Raw genomic sequence first — 22860 nt, forward strand, 5'->3', positions numbered from 1 at the left:
ACAGCAAACTGCCTCTCATTAAAAACACCATGCTTTCCCTCTGGGTATGTATCCACTTCAGGAATAGCTGAGCAGGCCCTGAGGTCTTGAGGTCAAGGCAGACAGTCAAAAGCATTTCTTTAGCTATCGGATTCTTATTCTGATTGTCCCAACTGGGCCAGATGGTCACGTGACAAGGTAATGGTCCATTTCCATCAGTTCATGCGGCTCATATGTCATAGAGCTAACTAACAAGCTGGTTTTTCAGAGGAGGAGGGAGAAGGTGAACACTCAGAAACATCACACCTTGCTTAGCCAAGCAAATAAGAAGCCGTGTCATTAAGGAAGCCATCATTTAGCACACATTTAGGAAGGACTATCCTCGTGTACAGTTCTGAGTCAAGACTCAGATGAAAGCTTATTGGGGAGTCATCGCAGGGAACACTGGGTGGTAAATGAGGAAATGAGAAGGGAAGAGAAGGAAGCCTGTGAGCAATATTTAAGCAGCTTATTAGTGTCAGCCGCAAGATCTCAAGCAGCTTGTAGAACATGGAAGTCACCCACCTGAGGAGGAAGACAGATGCCAGTTTTTCTTCACCAATCCTAACAGCCTTAGGTTGAGGCAGCCCCCAGGACTGTTAGTTCCCATGCTTGCAAACTTTGCCCAAAGAGCCTTCTCCTTCTACACTCCAAGCTCTGGTGCTCGATAGCCAGGAAGTCATGTACCAGAATGGTGACTGCTAAGGGCATAGGCAGGGGATGTCAGTCAGTGCATTTCATGCCCAGCATTGTGCCATGCACACAGGATAGTGTACTTGTAAAACCCGACACAATTCTTGGTCTTCTAGATTCTGTTATTTTGTGGAAAACACCAACAAATAAATAGGCAATCATAATGTGGGGTAATAAAGGCTGTGATCATGAAGTATAGAATGCTTGAGAACAACTATAAGGAACATCCTATAATAGAGATATGGCGGGGAAACTTCCTTGAGGTAGTGGCCAGGCTTTCATATTCCAGCTCATACTCCATTGTCTGTCTTTATCTGGCCATTTCATGCACTTTCTTCATGTCTTAGATTATACATACCACTTCTTTACAAAGAATTTTCTGAATTTTCACAATGGGTTTCACTTCCCGATTCTTGGTTCCCATGGTAATCGGCATTCATATTAAGATTAAACAGGATGGTGCCTGCCTTTTTCATTGTTCTAGCCCCAGTATTTGGTACTGTCTGGCATGGAGTGGTAGTCAATTATTATTTGTTGAGTGAAGGAATAAATGATCTGTCTATAGTAAAAGCTACATTTTATATTGCAACTGTGGCTATAAAGAAATACAAATTATAATGAAGAACATAACCAGTGACAGGCTTTCCCTTTTGAGAGCTAATTCTCTAAGGTAGAGTGTGCAGATTTGAATTAGAAATGACACAGGCACTTCCAAAACACTATAAAAGAACAAAAGTTGTCTTTGCTACCCACCTACCTGCCTTATCACAGGCCCAACCCCATTATTTCTGGTGTAGTAGTTACTATTTGCTGGGGATCATTTTATGAGGACTAAGAGGAAAATACAATGCAGCTACCCATCTGGTTACCAGGACTCTGAAGATACAAGCTACAGGACAGAACTAAGGCCAGACCGGGTGACAAGTCAGGAATAGTAAACCGTTCCTGCAGGCAGTCTCACAGTGGAGCAAGAGATCTCCCAGCGAGCTTTCCAGAGGCGTTAGCAAAAAAACGTGTTTGCACGGGCTATGCTGGAACTGCTGTAAAGCTCTTAAAAATCAGCCAAATAAATTGTGAGATACACACCATGATTCAGTTTGCGCTGAGCCCGAGTTGGAGTCTCAATTCTTTAATTACGGTAAGAGAACAAAGACAATGACAATTTTGGCAACTGTGCAGGAGCCAGGGGAATCCCAGAATAAAGATAAATGACCTCTTTTAAATTCAGTTGTTTTCAAGATCAGTCACAATAGGATATTTGTAGGAACGTGCTCATAAGCATGTCTTCATGTGGATATTAATTAAGCTGAGCCCATGACTGAAAAGCTCCTGGGTTACCAAAGAGAGGGAGAAATCAATTCCAACTGGTAGATTCAAAGACATCTTCAGGGAAACACATTTGAGCTTGGCCTTACGTGTGAAGGGAGAATTTTGACTTTGGGAGGGCATCGTGGAACACCACTTAAGCGTGAAAAGAGTGGAAAAGTGGATGGTAGGCTCACCTACCCCATGTGATGAAGGTGGCATATAGTTAGCTTGGAAGAGGTATACCAATTGGGTATGGAGGGATACAGCTACAGCCTCAGCACCAGGGAGGCTGAAGACTAAGTTTGAGGCTAGCCTGGGCTACATACTGAAATCAAGGCCAGCCTGATATTCACAGTGGAATCCTGTTTCAAAAAAAGGGGAAAAAAAACAATAGCAAGTATATAGAAATAAAATTGAAAAGCTAAGAGAGGAGAAACTGGAGTATGGGGTGAGAAACTGCGATTCTATGGCTAACAGGCTTCCTGAACTTGAGTATGCCTGGCCAGAGAGAACGCCAGTGTCTTCACACAAGGCTGATTCAGTACGGGGCTGGAACACCAGTGTCCATGAGCATTTGCCTTGGCTGTGGGCAGAGGTAATAGAGAAGTCCATTCTCTGGCTCTGGGACTGAATGGGCACACTGAGGAACTAGGTGAAGGGAACCCTGGAACTTTCTGTTTGGAGCCAATGTTACCAGAGAGAGACTGGAGCCTATCTCCTCTGTATCATCATCTTCGTCCTCTCATGGTGCTGGTCTTCAGGCAGCATGCTTCAGGTTAAGGGCACATCCCTGGCCTCAGTTTTCTTTCCTCTCTAGGCTTGCCCCATTTTGACAGTCTCAAGTTTGTGTCTTTTCCTGACTTTTGGCAGATGTGGGGGGGGGGGGCGGAAGATCTCTTAATCTCTTTGAACTTTTGTGTGTGGCTTTCAAGATTCTGAGATTGAATCACAGGACTGCATCCACCACTAACCCTCTAGTTCTTCCCAAATTGACTTCTTCCAGTACCAGACTCAAATTTGCAGGCCATCTGCATCCTTACTGTGGACACTGGGAAAACCAGCAGCAATGGCGGGATTTCTAGGAGCAGTCAGGGGCTTAGGCCTCAAAAGGAAGGGGTCACTTGAACTTAAGGGAACCCTTTCTGATTCTCAGATTCCTTCCTAAAGCCATTCTACTCTGCCTCCTGGTGACAGTGCTTGGTTCAAATCCTAAACCTTCTAATTTCACTTAATCAGTTGCTCTTAAAAACCACTGATGTGGGGAGACTGGAGAGATGGCTCCATGAGTAACATGTTTATGGCATAAGGAGGAGGAATCCAGTTTGATACCTAGTTCCTGTGTTCAAAGCTGGGCATGGAGGTGTGGTATGCCATCCTAGAGCTGAGAAGGTGGAGACAGGAGGATCCCTGGGCTCGCTGGCCAGCCAGCCTGGCCTAACGAGTGAGCCACAGGTCCTAGTGGGAGATTCTGTGTACAGCTCCTGAAGAATGACACTTGAGGCGGATCTCTAACCTCCAAGAACACAGGCATGCAGGGGCACCTACACAAACCCCTACACACACACACACACACACACACACACACACACACACACACACACACGCCCCTACACATACATAAACAGACACACACATCTACACACACACACACACACACACACACACACACACGCCCCTACACATACATAAACAGACACACACACACACACACACACACACACACACACACACGTTTTAGAGATCACTGGGTCAGGCACTACAGCATTAGTCTTGAGCTACGTTTGCTATAGATAGCACCTCTGCTGGTTATTCTTCAGGAACCTGACAGCCACTTTTGGTTCAAAGACTGGCTCTTTGCTTGGTCACTCAGGTGTCTGAGAGAATGACATTTCTGTCCTTATATTGTATCTGCTTCCTTTGCAGCCTTAACCTTTAGACTAAAGACACATCCAGCAGCCTTCATGACCAGAATAGTACTAGACTACAGAAAGAACTAAGAAAGGTGGCTCCCGAGGACCTGGACACGAACTATTCTCCCCTGCATTAGCACACCTCTCACTGTCAGCATCCCTGGAGTTGGAGGCTGGTCTTCCATTTGTTGGTCACTGAATAAACCTTCCTTCTTCCAACCCTCCATAATGTGAGTCGTTAACCTTGTCAGGTGGCATGGACTTGAACCTGTTTTTGGTTAACTAGCATCAGCTGTTGACCATCTCCTCAGGGTGGCTATCCATTCACCCAGGCATTGGAGAATGAGACTCTGCATGTTAGTTACCACGCCCACGGATGTAACCTTTCATCTAGGCCTGACATGTTCTTGATAAGCCCATGGGGCTGCTTGTTATGTAGGTCCTGGACCTCACTGGATATGCAATTTCTCCAGCCCTGCCCAGGACCTGCTCAAGCAGAAACAGGCTGAGGCCCAGAAGCACACAGCCTAAGGCGGCCTTCAGATGATTCAGGAGCATGCTAACATTTGCAAGGCAATGAATTTAAAGTTGGAGTAAGGAAAGAGAAGAATATATCATCACTCATAAGCAACATGTGAATATATCCATTATATTGAGCCAGAGGCAGATTCAGTGATATATATAGTAGCATAATTTATAGAATGGATGGAATCTATTTTTTGTAAGTAAAGTGGATACTTTCATGAAATCTAACAATATCTCTCTGAACAAAAAGAGAAAGAAATTACCCAGGAGCCTTAGCTATAGCAAGCATTTCAGGAAATGCGAACGCTGGATTTTTATTTGCAGGGTCTAAAGGCATGGATCCCCAGTCCTAACTTCGCCTCCCTTAAAAGCTATGCAAACTTCGATTTCAATGAAATGTAAGGAGAAACCACAAATGTCAAATGGATAATTGAGTTGTCCACTGGGGAAATCGGAAGGAGTCAGATGACTGCACCCTATCTTTTGTCCATCTCTCTTTCTACTGAGACCCAGAAGCTCAACACAAGACCCATTACTCAAAAAAAAAAAAAAAAAAAAGAAAAGAAAAGAAAGAAAGAAAGAAAAAGAAAAAAGAAAGAAAGAAAAGAAATGAAACCAGCTCTCCTTTCCTTACCATATATAAAGGTCCCAGGGGCATTCTCTCATATTCCTGGAACTGGCATTGTAATTAACCCAAAAAGAAAACTTGTTTTGTTGTGATTATTTTCCCTAAAGACCTGCAATGGAGTAGAAGGAGGTGAACCTGGCTTGCAGAGGCCCTTTTGGGGAGAGACAAGCAAAGACAATCACCTTTGCAGCTGGGAGAATGGACAGCTGCCTGGAAATGCACTCAGAACAAATACCCTCAGCTGAGCCTGAAAATCAGGGGTGACTAATAAGTTGCCAGCATAGGAAGTGGGTGACTCAGTCCATCTGCCGGCACATTCTGCTTGGGCAGATGAGACGGAATACGTGGGCTTCCTTTCTACAAGGCTTTTCCTGACAACCCCACCTGTATTTACACGAGCATTCACAGACCTTCTAGAAAGCAGCAACCTAAAAGTACCAGCTGTTCAGTTCTCACAGCACTGTGAGTCAAGGCCCCTTTGGAAAACACCCAGCAATGGAGAAATGTACATCCAGAAAAGCCCTCTGCATCTCCCAGCACCACGGTTTGGAAACCGTCTTTCTTCAGATGCTAAACTCTTTTCTCCAAGAAGAATAATACAAGAAGATTTAAAAAAAATAGATTTTGTTTTGCTTTTCCTTTTGGCAACCTTGCCCCCCCCCCCGCCCCGCCCCCATCATTCACTGACCCTGAGGGTTCCAGGAAGCCTCACTTATAAAGCACCATGGGTAACTGTTAAAACAGACTGAGGCCCAGAAAGTCAGGGCTTTAAAAAAAAAAAAAAAAAAAAAAAAAAAAGAAGAAGAAGAAAAAAAAAAAAGGCAGCTGTCTGGAAATCTTCAGAGCTTTCACTAAAAAGCCAGTATCTAGTTCTAAGGGCTCTCCTTGCAATGTATCACAGTCACATACTGGTTCATGTGGCTGGCACAGCTTCTAGGTACCAATTCACTCACCCTGCTGTTAGGTAGCTAGACAGGGATTAGTGAACTTGAAGGTCACTGGGGCTGACCTCTCTCCACTAACCAGCAGACTGTAAAAACAGCAACTGAAGCTGCAAGATTCTGGTCACCAGCCAACCTGGTATCTGAGATGTAGAGAGGTGACATTCTGAACATCTCAGAGTATTAGCTAGGTGGAGGCTTTCTGGTAAAGAATGAAGACAAACTGTTATCCCTTCATTCACCAGACAGGAAGCCACCATTCAGAAAAAGCTGCCTGTTTTTAAAGACTTAGGAAGGATAGTGTTCAGGTCCTCCTTATTCTTTGGACAGTGACAGTTGCATTACACCAAGGCAGGATCTTCCTACACAGTGACTTGGAACCCTGGCTACGAGTAACAGTCACCACGGAGGGAAAATAATACCAATGCCAATGCCCAAGCCCTTCCCCATAGTTTGCAGCTTGTGTGGTTGGAGTAAGATTTAGGCATTGGTCCTTCCTCAAACAACACATTTCCTCAGGTGATCCTAATACACCACAAGGTTGAAAACCATTGCTGGGGTAGTCATCTCAGGGGACCTTACATGGACCCTTTTCTATTTGATTATAGGTCATCATGGAACAAGAACATGTTTACCTTCAGAAGCAGACTGACTCACTCTCTAGAAAGCAATTGATTTCCAGGAAACCCAGGCAGATGTGGCTTAGTAAAGACTAGGAAATTGCTAGCCGTGTGTGTCAATAGAGGATGGCCAGCACAGTAGAATAGAGAGGACCCCCAAGTTTGCAGATTAGCTCCAAGCCCCTTCCTTATACTACCTTCAATACCTTGTAATACCTTAAAACCTTAAGGTATAAAGATTGATAATAGTGGGGCTGGAGAGACAGTAAAGTACTTGCCTTTCAACCACAAGGACTTGAGTTCAAGCCCCAGTACCCACGTAAAACAAGCCAGGTTGAGCGGCGTGCACTGTGATCCTACTGGTGGAGACAAGCAGATCCCTGGAGCCCACTAGCCAGCCTGTCTAGACTATTTATCAAGCTCCACGAAGGGATAACCACTCCCCAACACACACAAGAAAAAAAAAGTAAAACAAACAAAAACCAACCCAAACCAAAAAACCAAGGTGGAAGGTCCCTAAGAAACATTGTCCAAGGTTGTCCTTGGTCCTCCACATGAACATGTTCAAATATGTACAAGTATTCACATGCCTGTACACACTGGAACACACACATACTTGAACACGTGAAAAACAACAGATAATGATTTTCCAAGCTGAATCTACACCAGCCTTACCTGAAAGCCTGATTCATATGCCAATTGCTGGGCTGGCTGAATAGATCTGGGGCAGGTCCTGAAAGTTTGCTGTCCACCAATATCCCCCCACATGCTGCTGCTGTTGCTACCGCTGCTGATCCAGGCTGCGATGGAGACACCATGGACAGACGGTAACAGGAGAAATACTTCCTTGATGGAAGAACAGGATCCTGTTTTTATTTAAAATTTGATATTTTACCCCTCATAAAGTTTGGCGTTGATTTTGGTTCTAACTGCTGTGTTACAGCACGCCTCACCTTAATCACTAGGCTTTTGAGGACTCTGTAAATTTTACAGGTAAAATTGGTGCCTTGTCTTTAACACTTTCTATCTAGGGATCACACACAAAGAACCTCTCAATGAAATGGTTTCTAAAGGCCCCTTTGGTCCTCATCTTCCATCAGAGTTAGTAGGGTTTGTGGCAAAGCAAATGCACGCTGGGTCCGAGCTTCCCTGCTCAGGACTGCAAAGGTGCTCCGCCATTTGAAAGTTTTGTAGCCTTGGGAAAGGTGTTTAACCCTGCCCAGGCTCTACAACTCCTTTTCTGCTGCTCTAGTTGACTTTCTACTTCTGTGATAAAACTCAGGACCAAAAATAACCTGGGGAGGAGAAGTTTTGTTTTGCTTACAGGCTGTAGTCCATGATCAAGGGAAGCATGAACTCGAGGCAGGAGCGGAAGCAGAGGCCACAGAGAACTGCTGTTTACTGCTCGCATCTCAGGTCTTGTTCAGCCCCCTTGCTTATGTAACCTAGGACCACCTGTGAAGGGTTAGCAGCATTCACCGTGGGCTGGTTCCCTCTCCTGTCAATCATTAATCAAGACAATGCCCCACCCACAGATGCTCCCACAGGCCAATTTGAAGAAGGCTATTCCTGGGTTGAAATTCCCCTTTCCCAGGTGACTCCAGACGAAACGAAACAGCATATCCTCCACATCAAAAGTTTCTGCTACTGATCATTAGGTTGTTGGTTGAAGTAACACCCACGAGGCACACATGTGAGCTGAAGGCTTTTGGTCGTCAGCACCACTGGCATGTCTTGCTTTCATCATCTGCTGAGGGGTTCCTTCTGGTGAGACTCATCCTGGTTTGTTTGAGACCTAAGAGGAACTTTAAATCCTTTCAAGTCTACATACTACTTAACAAGCCATACAATTTCTTGTTCTTCCACATTTTCCAATTTGTCCCTTGTGGGTTTGCTTAATTCCAAAGAGGAAGTCTATGAGGGTAATATAATGAAATGTAGCTTTATAAACAGAAGTCTGTAGAAACTGCAAAAACAGCTTTTCAGATCGATGTTCATTATTTATTAAATATTCAGAAAATGAATGGCTAGTTCCTCTCAGAGAGGACAAGAACTGCCTTCATTCATATTGTGGGACACAAATAGCTGTCCCAGGGGAGAATGAAACTCACTAGATCCTGAACGGGAAGTCAGAATTTTTATGAATGTAGTAAAAAGTTGTCAAATTTCATAATACATTAACACTGCTAAATTTACACATTTTTTTTTGTTCTTTCTCAGGGTTCTAACTCAAGTCCCTTAGTGTCTATTCAGAAATGTCCACCCTAGAGACCGTATTTGTAGACAGTAATTGTTTCCTCTCAGAGGTCAGCATTCATCCTTAGCAAATAGGACCTTTTACTGTTGGTCAATATACGCGGGAGGCTGCTACTTTCTGCATAGTTCGAGCTGCTTATCCACATGGAATGGCCTGTTCTGTAGAGTCATCAAAATCTTACTCATTCTTTCAGATGCAACTTAAGAATGACACCCACACACAGGTGCCAACCCCTGGGCTGGTACTGGGTTGTTACTGTTGAAAGACCCCCGCTCCATTATGAGGACATGGGGCTTTGGGCCAATAAAATGCGCCCCCCCCCTATAACTTAGCCTAAGAAACGCCATTCTAAAGGAATCAGAAAAACAGGAGTTCACAGCCATAGCCAGCCACCCGGCCTTGACAGAGATAGCTATGGCCAGCCTTGAGAGAGATAACTGTGGTCGGCGGCCTTGAGAGAAAGACAGTTAAGTCAAATCAGGATATTTTATGGCTGGCCCCCTGGCCTTGAGGAATAAGCAGCTGGCCTGGACAAGGCCAAATCAGCCACACACATACGACCCCAAGTTCACCCTGGCCTTCTTTGAAACAACCAATAGGGACCCTGTAACTATGCTTCTCGCTTCTGTAACCGCGCCTCTGCCCCTGGGATCCCATAAAAAGTCCCCCTTGCCCTAGGAAAGGGCGCAAGTCCTCCAAGAGACTTCGCCCCAGGTACCTGGTCTAAATAAACCCTCTTGCTTTTGCATCTGATCTGTGGTTTCGGTGTGTTCCTTGGGTTTGGGGTCTCTCCCGGAGGAAGATCTCAGCCGGGGGTCTTTCATTTGGTGGCCTGTACGGGGATTGAGACCCCTCCCTGAAACCACCGACCCACCATCAGGAGGTAAGCCGGCCGGCCTTGATTTATGTCATCCCTGTCCAGTCTGAGGGTTGTCTGTTTGTCTGAATGTTAAATGTTGTTTGTTTGTCTCCGCGCCTGCGTCTGATAATCTGTCTGTGTCAGTGGATCTGAAAGAGGAGGCCGACGGGCCTGGACTTCGCCGCTGAACCCTGGGAGACGTCCCAGGGGAATCTGGAACCCTGAAAGAAGTTCCACGGAAATCTGTAGTGCCCTCTGAGGCACGATCTGTAGTGCCCTCTGTGGCACGGTCTGAAGACCCCTCCGGGGGCACGGTTTAAAGACCCCTCTGGGGGCACGGTTTAAAGACCCCTCTGGGGGCACGGTTTTTCTGGTTTTGCTTTCGGTTTGGAACCGAAGCCGCGCAGCGAGTGTTAGTCTTATTTATATTGGTCTGTCGTTTTTTTGTTTTCTGTTTAACCGTTCTCCTCCTAAAAACAGCCATAGGACAGACTGTCACCATCCCCTTGAGCCTCATGCTTAAACACTGGTCAGACGTAAAGACACGAGCCAACAACGAAGGAGTCATAATCAAAAAAAAAAAAAAATAGATCACTCTTTGCGAGGCCGATTAGGTTAAAATAAATATAAGATGGCCTCGTCAGGGAACCTTTAACCTCAGTCTTATTTCACAGGTGAAGGGAAAAGTTTTTGCTTCCAGTCCCCATGGCCACCCGGACCAGGTCCCATACATTGCCATGTGGAGACTCCTGACAACAGAACCTCCCCCATGGGTTAAGCCGTTTCTCTTCCCCTCAGCCCCCCCGACAGCGCCGAAGGGACCGGTGGCTCCTGCAGCGGCCCCCAAACAGCGGAGGATGAGGTTCCTGCTTCCTCCCCTATTGCCGGTCGCCTACGAGAAAGGCGGGACAAACCAGCGAAGGTAGGGAACACCTACGTCTCTATTGCCAGTTGCTCTTAGCGGGTCTCCAAGGGGCTCTAGACCCCCTACCGATTCGGCTCAGGTTACCAGAAAGAGACGCCGGCAGCGCGTTTTTAAAAAAAGACTTAAAGAGACACGGAGGGAGAGGAAAAACAAACAAAAAAAGTCCTGGCCACTGTAATGTCTCAGGGACAGGTCAGAGAGAGAGTTAGGAAGTTAGGACGGGAGATCAAAAAAGAACACTGCTTGACAAAGACAAAGTGCTTACTGTAAACAAAGAGGACATTGGGCTCGTGACTGATCAAAAAAAAGCCTCAAGGGTCTCGGAGACCTAAGCCAAGGGTCCTCAATCTGGAAGATTGGGAAGGTCACGGCCAGGAGCGCCCCCCCCCAGCCCAGGCTAACTCTCAAGATTGGGGGGCAGCCAGCGACCTTCCTAGTGGACACCGGGGCTCAACATTCAGTCCTGACCCATACCGGAAGCTCTCTCAGTGACCGCACAGCTTTGGTCCAGGGGGCCACAGGTAACAGGAGATATCGAAGGACCACCGAGAAAAAGGTTCAGCTGACATCTGGACAGGACCTAAAGGGACCCCCCTACAAGTCCTAGCCCTTTGAACTGTTCGTGGACGAGAACTCAGGCTTTGCAAAAGAAATGCTGGTACAGAGACTGGGGCCATAAAAGCCCGGTAGCTGCAGGATGGCCCGCCCCCTGTCTGCGCGGGGTAGCCGCTATTACTGTTTTGCTCAAGGATGCAGGGAAACTGACTTTGGGACAGCCATTAACTATGTTATTCTCCCATGCGGTAAAAGCTCTGGTCCAGCAGCCCCCAGATCGAGTGGTGTTCAGACCAGTTGTCTCCCTCAACCCCGCAACCCTGCTGCCTGGTGTACGAATGGGAGCAGCTTCCTCCAAGAAAAAAAACGGAGGGCCGGAGCAGCCGTCACCACCGAATCGGGGATAGTTTGGACCTCACCACTGCCACCTGGAACATCGGCCCAAAAGACAGAGCTGATCGCGCTGACCCAGGCCCTCCGGATGATGAAAGCCCGGAGGACCAGGAACTAACAAAGAAAATGGGGGCGAAATAGAGCCCCGAGCGACAAGCTTACATCATAGATGGACAGAGGCCTTGCCTACCAAAAAAAAAGACCGCTAACGTGGTAACCAAAAAACTCCTAGATGACATCTTTCCCAGGTATGAAATACCCCAGATATTGGGGTCAGACAATGGGCCCGCCTTCGTCTCCCAGGTAAGTCAGGAGGTGGCCAGGCTACTGGGGATCGATTGGAAACTTCATTGTGCATACAGCCCCCAGAGCTCAGGACAGGTAGAACGTGCAAATAAAACCATTAAGGAGACTTTAACCAAATTAACGCTTGCAACTGGCACTAGAGATTGGGTGCTCCTACTCCCCCTAGCCCTTTACCGAGCCCGGAACACTCCTGGGCCTCATGGCCTAACCCCGTTCGAGATCATATATGGGGCTCCCCCACCAATTGTAAATTTCCTTTACTCTGATATCTCCTCTTTTGCCACTAGCCCTCCAACTAATACAAAAGACGGTGTAAAAACCCCTGCCTGCCGGGAGCAACTGAACCGCCCGGTGATGCCTCACCCATTCAAGATTGGGGACTCTGTCTGGGTCCGACGCCATCAATCTAGGAACCTAGAGCCGAGGTTGACGGGACAGCGGCTTGGGTCCACACGTCGCATGTAAAGGCTGCCAAGAAACCCGACGAAGCTGAGGACACCGAGACATCTAGTTCAACGCTCTCCAAACTCACTAAAGATAAGACTCATCCGGGGGTCCCCTTGATCCCCCTAATAGTCCTCCTGACATAAGGAGGGACATCACCAGAGAGCCTGTTTCCCTGACGCTGGCCCTGTTACTGAAAAAAAAAAATTACCATGGGCGGGATAGCTGCTGGGGTAGATACAAGACTGCAGCCCTTATAGAGACCGGCCAATTCAGACAGCTCCAAGTAGCCATGCTCAACAGAAATGATTTAAAAGATAGTTCCAAAGGTCACCATGGTTTACGACCCTTGTCTCCACCATTATGGGCCCCCTAATCATCCTTCTGCTCATTTTATTGTTTGGGTCATACATCCTCAACAGATTAGTGCAATTCATCAAGGATAAGGTTTCTGTTGCCCAGGCTTTGATCCTAACCAAACAATATCAGAGGCTCAAACAGTCAGAGATAGAGCTAACCCCTTATTCTCCATCCTGAAATGAAAGATTTCATTTGGTACAAAAGAAAATGGGGGAATGAAAGACCCCCGCTCCATTATGAGGACATGGGGCTTTGGGCCAATAAAATGCGCCCCCCCCCTATAACTTAGCCTAAGAAACGCCATTCTAAAGGAATCAGAAAAACAGGAGTTCACAGCCATAGCCAGCCACCCGGCCTTGACAGAGATAGCTATGGCCAGCCTTGAGAGAGATAACTGTGGTCGGCGGCCTTGAGAGAAAGACAGTTAAGTCAAATCAGGATATTTTATGGCTGGCCCCCTGGCCTTGAGGAATAAGCAGCTGGCCTGGACAAGGCCAAATCAGCCACACACATACGACCCCAAGTTCACCCTGGCCTTCTTTGAAACAACCAATAGGGACCCTGTAACTATGCTTCTCGCTTCTGTAACCGCGCCTCTGCCCCTGGGATCCCATAAAAAGTCCCCCTTGCCCTAGGAAAGGGCGCAAGTCCTCCAAGAGACTTCGCCCCAGGTACCTGGTCTAAATAAACCCTCTTGCTTTTGCATCTGATCTGTGGTTTCGGTGTGTTCCTTGGGTTTGGGGTCTCTCCCAGAGGAAGATCTCAGCTGGGGGTCTTTCACTGTTGATCTCTGCCAGAGCACCTCTCAGAATCCAGCAGGAGGAAGAGGTCCGAGCTCTGTTTCTGCACAAAATCTTTGGTAAATTGTTTATCTTCCATGAAAGGAACTCAATTCTAGCTAGTTTCTGTTCGATGGATTGTCAAAATAACTTGGTGATTTGCCAATCATCAGCCCAAATAAAAGAACCCTGATTCTTGTCAGTGAATTGGATCACTCTGATACCCAGTTCTCATCAAATCATCAGCATCGGAAGTAATATTCCTGAGTTATCTTTAGATCTCACTGTTGGGACCCCATTATTGGTTGATGCTTTAGTGATTAGTATCTACACAAATGAATGTTATAAGAATGTGTTCTATGAATCCCATTGCTACATATGGTTTGAAAGCTCTTAAAGAGACCCTGAGTGTATTTTCACCCACCAGAGAAACTGTCATTATGACTAAGGGCCAGGAAAAGATGTCTTTCTAGGCAACTTGAAAGGATACTTGAAATCCTTGTACAGAAGGGCAAGGAATGAACCATTACACGATTCATTTTTCCTCTAAGACAAATAATATATCTTGAATATTTTTAATTTCCAAAAACTGGCTTAGAATTGACATGTTGTATGCATCTTTAAATGAGGGAGAAGGGAAAATTAAAGTCAGTAATGAAGACAGTTTAGTTTTGTCAGTTTTCAGTAATAGAGGATCTTAGCCATATAAAATTTAACATACAGAAGAATGACAAAAACCTCAAAAAATTTAAAGCATACAATGTTTTAGATACAAGCTAAATATTTTAGAATATTTGAAAGAAAGTCTAAATATATTGTTTCACGTGTTTCCAATTAATTTTAATAGTGCATTGATGATCCTTATATGTTACATCCAGGTATTTGGCACATATATGGATATAATCTCCAATTTAAAAACTATTCCAAATATGAAATTATTATTGCAGTAATTCCCTTTCTGATGCACCCACACACATGTGGTTTAAATGCTGGATTTAGAAATAACTTAATACATTATGTTAATATTCAGTTTAGCCATCCCATGACAGGAATGTTGTGAGTATAAAATGTGATGAGAAAGCCCTCTGGAAAGCTGAAGTCTTAATCAAAAGCAGCGTGATATGTATATATCCACAAGCACATACTTCACAGGGACACCCATTTATCTGTCAGAAAGAAATTCCAGTTTTTGTTGCCTGATATAAAAGGGCTATAAACACAGTATATAAGTGCATACATACACAAACACCAACCCAGCAGCACAAGAAAACTAATAGCAGTCATTACTGAGTCCACACAGTCTGGTGTCACCTAGATCCATCCCTTTCTCTTCTTACACACACCCTGCCAGCACAATTTGACCAGCACAACTGACCACACCAACTAGTCACAGCTGACCCCATGTCAAGACAGCACCGTCTGTAATGACAGCATCTCATCCTTTCACTCCTCCTGGCTCTCATCCCACTTAGAGAGTCTCCACACAAAGGCCAGTCAACCCTTCAGAAATATAAAGGCCATTTCTCTGCATGGGATGTGGTGGCTGTTCATTTAAGTTACTGCAAGAGGCAAACTTTTTACTTCACTTCCTTCCTCTGACCCCTCTGGATACCTTTCCTGTCACTGTGTTTTCTCAGTACTACCCAATCATTTGGCCTTTTTTAATTGCATTTTAAATACAACAAGCACACCCATGACCTTGTTCCCACAATACTCTTTACCCAACCTGATAATTGTCTCACCTATTTCATATTTACTCATGTGATATCTTCTCAATAAGATTGTTCCCTACAACCTGATTTAAAGTTCTAAATACCTTTCCATTTACCTAAGAATTTTCCATTTCTCTATAGCTTAACTTTTGTTTCTTCTAACTCACCATATACATAGCAAAAACATCAGTAACTGCATGCAAACACATAAGTCTACTTAATCTATCTGTCTAACTGTCCATATGTATATTTATACGGCAAACATCTATATTGCTTGTTTTTGTTTGTTTGTTTGGTTTTGTTTTGGTTTTTCAAGATAGGGTCTCTCTATGCAGCCTTGGCTGTCCTGGAACTCACTCTGTAGACTAAGCTGGCCTCCAACTCACAGAGATCCACATGCCTCTGCCTCCCAAGTGCTGGAATTAAAGGTGTGTGCCACGACTGCCTGGTCTATATTGCCTATACTGAGGGGAAGGATTTTTGAGATCTGTCCTCCTCACTGTATGTAATACTGCATCTGGGACATACGAGGTGCTTGATAAATTTTTATGGTCTATATAACTAAACTTACAGACTCTTCTCTTGTAATCAATTCTATAGGCTGTAGAGCCCTTTGTTACCCCATGTTACTGCTCTGCTCTACAATCTTCATTGACTGTGTGTCGATTCAGAAGGAAGTTCACGTCATTGCATTATCGTGGCATGGACTTCCTACTGACTTCCTACTCACATTCCAGCCAGCTCTCTTATTTTCCAAATGGTTGATCTCCTTTACTTTGTACTGTATATGCCATACATGTTCCCATGGATTCCTCCCTCATAGATGGCTCTGTTCTTTCCTCTCTGATGGGCCTAAACCAACTCAGTTGTCTATGCATAGGTCAACTGCTGTCCCCTTGGTGAGGTCTTCTCTGACTCCTCCAGTGAAAAGCCATCCAGTTTGCTCTTGTCTGAATCTGTAAGTATAGTTGGCTTACTTCTCTCTCAGTTAGTATGAGGGTAAGTTCTTTACATTGCAGTACTACAGGACAGTTAGCATGGGGGTAAGTTGTTTACATTGCAGTACTACAAGACAGTTAGAATGGGGGTAAGTTCTTTAACTCTCTCAGTCTTGAGGTTTTTTTTCAACATAAAATGGGACAATAATAAAAGCCTAACCTACTGTATGATTTTGAGGCTGAGTCACATAATGGATGAAAGCCTGAGTTACTTCTTTCTTTATCTTCCCTTTCCCATGCTCCTCCTCCTTCTTTGGTGGTATTGGGTATTGAATCAAAGGCTTTATACATATTAAACAAGTGTTTTTATCACTGAGCTGCATTCTAGGCCCTAATAAATGTTATTAATATAATCACTAATACAGTTTCTTCCTTGAAATTACCTACATGCCAGTGTCATATTACCCTATAATGGAGCAATAATTATGTTATAGGCTAACAAACATAATGCCCAATGTCATGAATGGGGTACCTGCGGGGCGTTTACCCACCAACCCCACAGTTCCCCAGAGTTTTCTTGAGTGAGAACAGCAGGAAATATTAGATAGAAGGATTTAGATTGTGGAGATAAACAGATAGAAAATACAGGATAGCCTTGAGAGGGCTTGGAACCCATTCCAATGAGCCCTGACTGTCTCTGCCCTAGGGTATTTACAGAAACACCAAGGGGTGGAGCAAAAGACCTCCCCCCAGCATAGCCAAGTGCAAACCATCTCAGACACCTGCACTCAGGCCCGTGGTCCAATCATCCTCTCTATGCAGACCTTCTGGGTAAAGCCATTAGGAACCTGAAAATGGGCTCCCATTTTCAGGAGTCATTGGGCAGTGAGTAACCATAGACCACCAAATGTTACAGGTCATGACCATTGCTCTCGGTTACTCTCCAGAACTTGACAGTAAGATGCTATTGCTGAAGATATGACATGTCTGAATCATGGAATAGGGAGAAATTAAGCTGCTACTGACCTGGAATATTTATCCCTACTGACTAGCTTTCATAGTGCTGGACTGTGCTGTGCATGCTGTGATAGGAGAAAAGTAATCACAAATCCTATTCAGCTGGGAATCCTGTGGCCTGCAATAATGACCGACCTGACAACACATGGCCACTGGTGGAATAGTGCCATAAATATCATGGAAGTAACCAACCACTTTATAACTGGGTTACAGACATGTGAAACCAGATGGAACCCACATCTGGAAACCCATATCAGGGTCAAAATCCTGTGACTAGAAGGATTGTAGGCTATAAGGAAGGTCCTTCTCCTCTTACTCTACTAAAGAGACATTGTATTAAACTGACTTCTAACAACTTATGCTTAAACCCATAGATTAGTGTATCTCTCAACTCTAATGGTAAGCCAACTAGTTTGTTCTTCTATGAGTCTTCTATGAGTCTTACTATCAGTTTACTTATCTTCCATACCACTTAGCATGGGGGTAAGTTCTTTAACTTTCTCAGCCTTGACTTTTTTTTTCAACATAAAGTGGGATGATAGCAAATAGCCTACTAACTGTATGATTATGAGGCTGAATCACATAATGTCTATAAGCCTGAGTTGTTTCTTCCTCTTTCTCCTCCCTTTTTCATCCTATTCCACATTGGTCAGAATAAGAGACTGTGGAATGCTCAGCCTTAAGTGGGATGTCCATAACATTCTCTCTCTCTCTCTCTCTCTCTCTCTCTCTCTCTCTCTCTCTCTCTCTCTCTCTCATTCTCTCATTCTCTCCCTTTCCCTCTCCCTCCCCTCCCCCCCTCTCCAAAGACTCAGGGATCATTGTGGAATGTGTTTCAGGGGACAGAAATATAGTAAGAGCTACAGGATGTGGTTGACTACAACAAAAATAACTGTTTTACAGATACAACAGGGCATCTGTCCAAATGAACTCACAACAGTTGTGGCAACATACACAGACCTATGCAAGCTCAAACCAGATAACATCTCAGCATGGAGGGGGATGGTGTGCATAAAGTACCTCCCATAGCTTGGAAGCTATTAGTAAGTGATAGCTGCCAGGAAAGAGAGAGAGGGGGGGGGAGGGAGAGGGAGAGAGAGACAGAGACAGAGACAGAGAGAGAGACACTGTTAAAGAACAACTTTAGGCAGGGAAAATGGATTGCTTAAACCAGAAAAGAGTGGCTACAGTCAGGAACTATGAAGAGCAAAACAGCAGGATTTGGTGACTTGTGTTTGAATGGATCGGAGAAAGGAAAGACTTGGGTTTCTATTCCAATGAATGAGTGAACAATGATCGTAGTCACTGAGACAGGGACATTGTTGGTGAGAAGGAGCAGGGTACAGCCTGGGCATGTGGTACAGAGACAATGAGACCAATTTTAGCCATACTGGGGAATTAGTATACTGATAATATTGACCTTAGGGAGAGAGCTGAGCTGGAGGTGACATTTAGTATTCTTAGAACACAGGGTGGTTAAAACAGTAGGACTGTCTAACTCACTCAAGGATAAAGTTTATGTCAGGGCTGGAGTTCTGATGAACACAGCAATTGCAGCAGGGAAGAGGAACCCTGCCGAGGGAGGGCCAGCAAGAGGAAAATGAATTTGTTGACACCAAGAGAGTAGAGAATTTCAGGAGAGAGAAATTGATCAACAGTACCAAATCTAGCAGCAATGTAAAGAAAGACATGGACTAAAAAGCACTTCTGAGATTTGGCAAAAGGCATTTGAAATTGGGTTTCGTGCAAGAAGGAAAAACAAGATAGCTTAATGCCTGCTGCTTGGAAAAGATGATGTCATGCTAACAGATGACAGGGTGAGAGAAGGCTCCAGCAGGTCTGTTGCTTATTTAGCCTATCTAGGGGGAGGATCTCCAAACCAGAAAGGCAGAACCAGTGTGTTCAAGAAAGAGCTGAAGCCCAAACACTTTAGAAGGTCAGACCAGGCCCCAATAGTGTTGCATGTAAGAAGTTTCCCAGGTCCAGGTGAATTGTCTTCTAGAACAATCTCCTCCCCCTTCCTCTCTCCCTCCCTCCACCCCTCTCCCTCTGTCCCTCTCTCCTTTCCTCCCCTGTTACACACACACAGACACAGACACAAACACAGACACACACACATACACACACACAAACACACACACACATACACACACACACAAACAGACACACACACACACACACACACACACACACACACACACACCAATCAGAAAGCTTTAAGCATTATAAAAGAGGATGTCAACAGTGGTAAAAGCCTGGTGGTGACTAAAAAGAAAAGGAGTCCAGGAGAATAAGTGTTCAAATGTATAAAATACTGTTAACATTATACAGAATAGGAATGTTTATTCTGTGTGACTTCAAAAGATAGAACATTGACGTATAGAAGTTCAGAAGCACAGATTAATCTAATGATATGGGACAGCTCTCATCAACCTCTTGGTGATTCTCTTAGGCTGCAGTTCTTGCCTTGGAATTCCTCAAACTGATCTGTCAGCTGGGTGTGATTTGATTGAGTCCATAACCAGTACTCCCAGGCTTACTTCCTTTTGGAAGGTATCATTTATTTTTTTTCTTTTTGTGCTAAGAAAATGAAATAAATTACACTTATCATTCCTAGATTATCACTAAGGACCCTTCTATATGAGAAACCTCATATATCCAGATTCTAGAGACCATAGTAAATATTAAATGATAGTGAAAAGAAACAGTCTAGTCAACCTTACATTATCTGGAACCCCAAGAGGACTGGTACTGAGTCTGAGGGTGGTCTCCTTGAAGGACGGTTGAATTAGACAGTGTTCCATGCTGGCTTTGGACCACCAGATTTATAGAAAAATATTTAGTGGTGTCCTCTTAATGCCAGATACAATGCCTAAGTGTGGCTGCTACAGAGAAAATGAGTCAAGCCAGACCCTAGGCATACTCAGAACAGAAGGTGACGCTGTTAGAAAAGACTGTTTATCATGTCCCTGTAGGCCAGTTAAAATGAATTAGAATGATCAAAGGCATTAGCTTGAGTTCTTGCTTTGTATAGTTCAGCCTACAAATCAAATACTGCTCTCTGTTTATTACTGTGAGATCATAATTCACAGAGAAAGGTTCAGAGAGGTCAGTATTTATGGCTACCCAAAGTGTTTCATTTGCAAAAATTATAAATGGAAAATCTGGCACTTAGTTAGAAATGTAGATCTCCTGATACATAAATTTGCCCCATTGATTTTTATGTATTTCTTAAACTGTGCACTGCTGCTTTCAATATTTCCGTGGAACAGATTGACCATAAATATTTGAATAACTGCTCTTCAACAATCAAAGCTACTCACAACAGTAGCTAAAGTTACAACTGTGATCTGTCGAGGTCAAGAAAAGCAGGATAAAATGGGAAAGATTCAGTCAATTATCACTTAGTCTTGTTCCATCAACTGAAGACAGAGAAGGTCCTTAAGGTCATACTTGAAACTTACTAGGTACACAATAAGCACTTTTAGAGTGGACTTTATGCAGAACATTTACAGCCAACATGGAAATGGGAGATCACAAGTTTTTAGTTTTCCAACCCCCTGAAAGGATAGAACTCTAAGCCCTGCCAATGTGAGTTTTAATGTTGGCCCAAGAGTTTTACTCTGCTCTCTAATTTACCCACTACTTTGTAAAGAAGCTATGTCAAAAGTACAGACATCAAGGGTCTTGAACCAAAATGTTCTTACTTTGACAACTTATCCAAGTTATTTTCATCATGCACTTTGACTATCTCACCTTGCCCACTACAGCATGCCACGCAGTTTTTAGACTTTATTTTGAATGGTCTTGGGGGAGCTACTTGCAACTTGCCAGGGCGGTTCTGATTCCCGTGCTTCAGCTCTGAGAGCACATGGCTCAGATTTGCCTCCAAGGGAACGGCACTGGAGAAGTGACATATCTCAGTGTTGATAATGGAACTGGCCATTCCATAATGGAACTCCATGAAGGAGTTCTCTAAAGGGCAATTGTTGCCCCAGGGCTCATCACCAACCTGAGGAAGACTTTCATAGAGTTATAATAGTGGAGTTATAATAATAACCCCTAATGGGTTATTTAATGGGTTATTCAATCCCATGGTCACTCCTAAACACATGTACATATAGGCAACCCTAAATGGACTCAGTAATGTGTGTGTGTGTGTGTGTGTGTGTGTGTGTGTGTGTATGTGTGTGTACTATTGTTATAAAAGAAATATATATATATATATATATATATATATATATATATATATATATATAGTTATTAAAGAAGAAGAGGTCATTAGTTGAGAGAATGAGATGGGCATAGGGTGAGTTGGATGGGGAAAGGGAGGGATGGAAATGATATAAATAAAAAATGTCTCAGAAAAATTTAAAAGTGTAGTTAAAAATAATGCCTTTTCTACCCAGTCTGCCCTTATTCACCTTTCCTTAAAAATGTATCAGATTTACATTGCTTCTCACAGCTATCTCAGTTTTTTTTTTCTTTCCTATTTTCTGCGAAAGGCATTTCCCCTTATAAATATTGAAACACGTCCAACTCTGTATTAACATTTGATCCTGGAGAACCTAGGCAGGCAACAAACTATGATACATCCTCACAATGCCCTCTACCCTTTCTTAAATGCACATACATTTTTGATCATATAAAATACAAACAATATATATTTAACTTATATATTCATATAAGGCTCTGCTAAATGATCTTCTTGTAAGACTTGATTTTTTTAATTGGGAAAAGAATCATGTCTACACAATTCCTAGAAACTATCCAACTATTAAAAAATCATAATTTATTTATATAGATTTTATTTAATGAATAAATGAATGACAGAATAGTGACAGTTGCATACTATTATGAAAGCTTTTGGGTTTTCATAAAGAAGGCAGACAAGCAAGCTACAAGAGACTTTATCAATTGAAGGAAGGTATGAGCAAATGGAAGGCGAAGGAATTCAAGACTGTCTGAAGTTTACTTAGCTGCGTCTTTCTGCTTATGGGGTTTTGTTAGGATCAATGGAAAAAGTGTACCCAATATTACAAAGATCTCAGAACATAGATAATTAGAATCTGGTGCTATTATTAGTACATTAATTTGAATGAGTTCAGCACCAATGATCCTAGTCAATATTAGTCAAACCCATTAAATCCCCATGATTGTGCAGATAATGAAGAAAGGAAAAGATTCCCAAACTAACCAAGCAGATTTCTTTGAACGTTGAGAGGTTAGGAATCTGTTTGAGAAAAGCTGTGCATAATTGGTTTCTAGGGGACTGTGATATGACATCTGATATATTGCAATCAATTCTTACAGTCATTGTGAGACTTCCCTGATGGCCCACAAGATTAGCATGTCATAATCCTACAGTATGGATATGAAGTTTCCATGTAAAGGCTCATGTGTTGAGAGTGTGATATCCAGTTGGTGGTTCTATCGAGAGGTGACAGGATTGTAAGAACACAAATGATGCTTTCTTAGTTCAACAGGTTATAAGGTGGTAAGGCCTGATTGGAGGAAGAAGGTCACTAGAGATATACCTATAGAGTGTTGTGTTTTGTTCTAAGATCTTCCTTTTAGACTCTCTTTGCTTCTTGGCTGTAGTGACATGATCAGCTTTTGTCTACCACACATCCTTCTGTCATGATGTCAAACCCATTTAATCCACGTGATTG

The sequence above is a fragment of the Peromyscus maniculatus genome, chromosome 19, assembly GCF_049852395.1.
Source record: "Peromyscus maniculatus bairdii isolate BWxNUB_F1_BW_parent chromosome 19, HU_Pman_BW_mat_3.1, whole genome shotgun sequence".
NCBI lineage: Eukaryota > Metazoa > Chordata > Mammalia > Rodentia > Cricetidae > Peromyscus > Peromyscus maniculatus.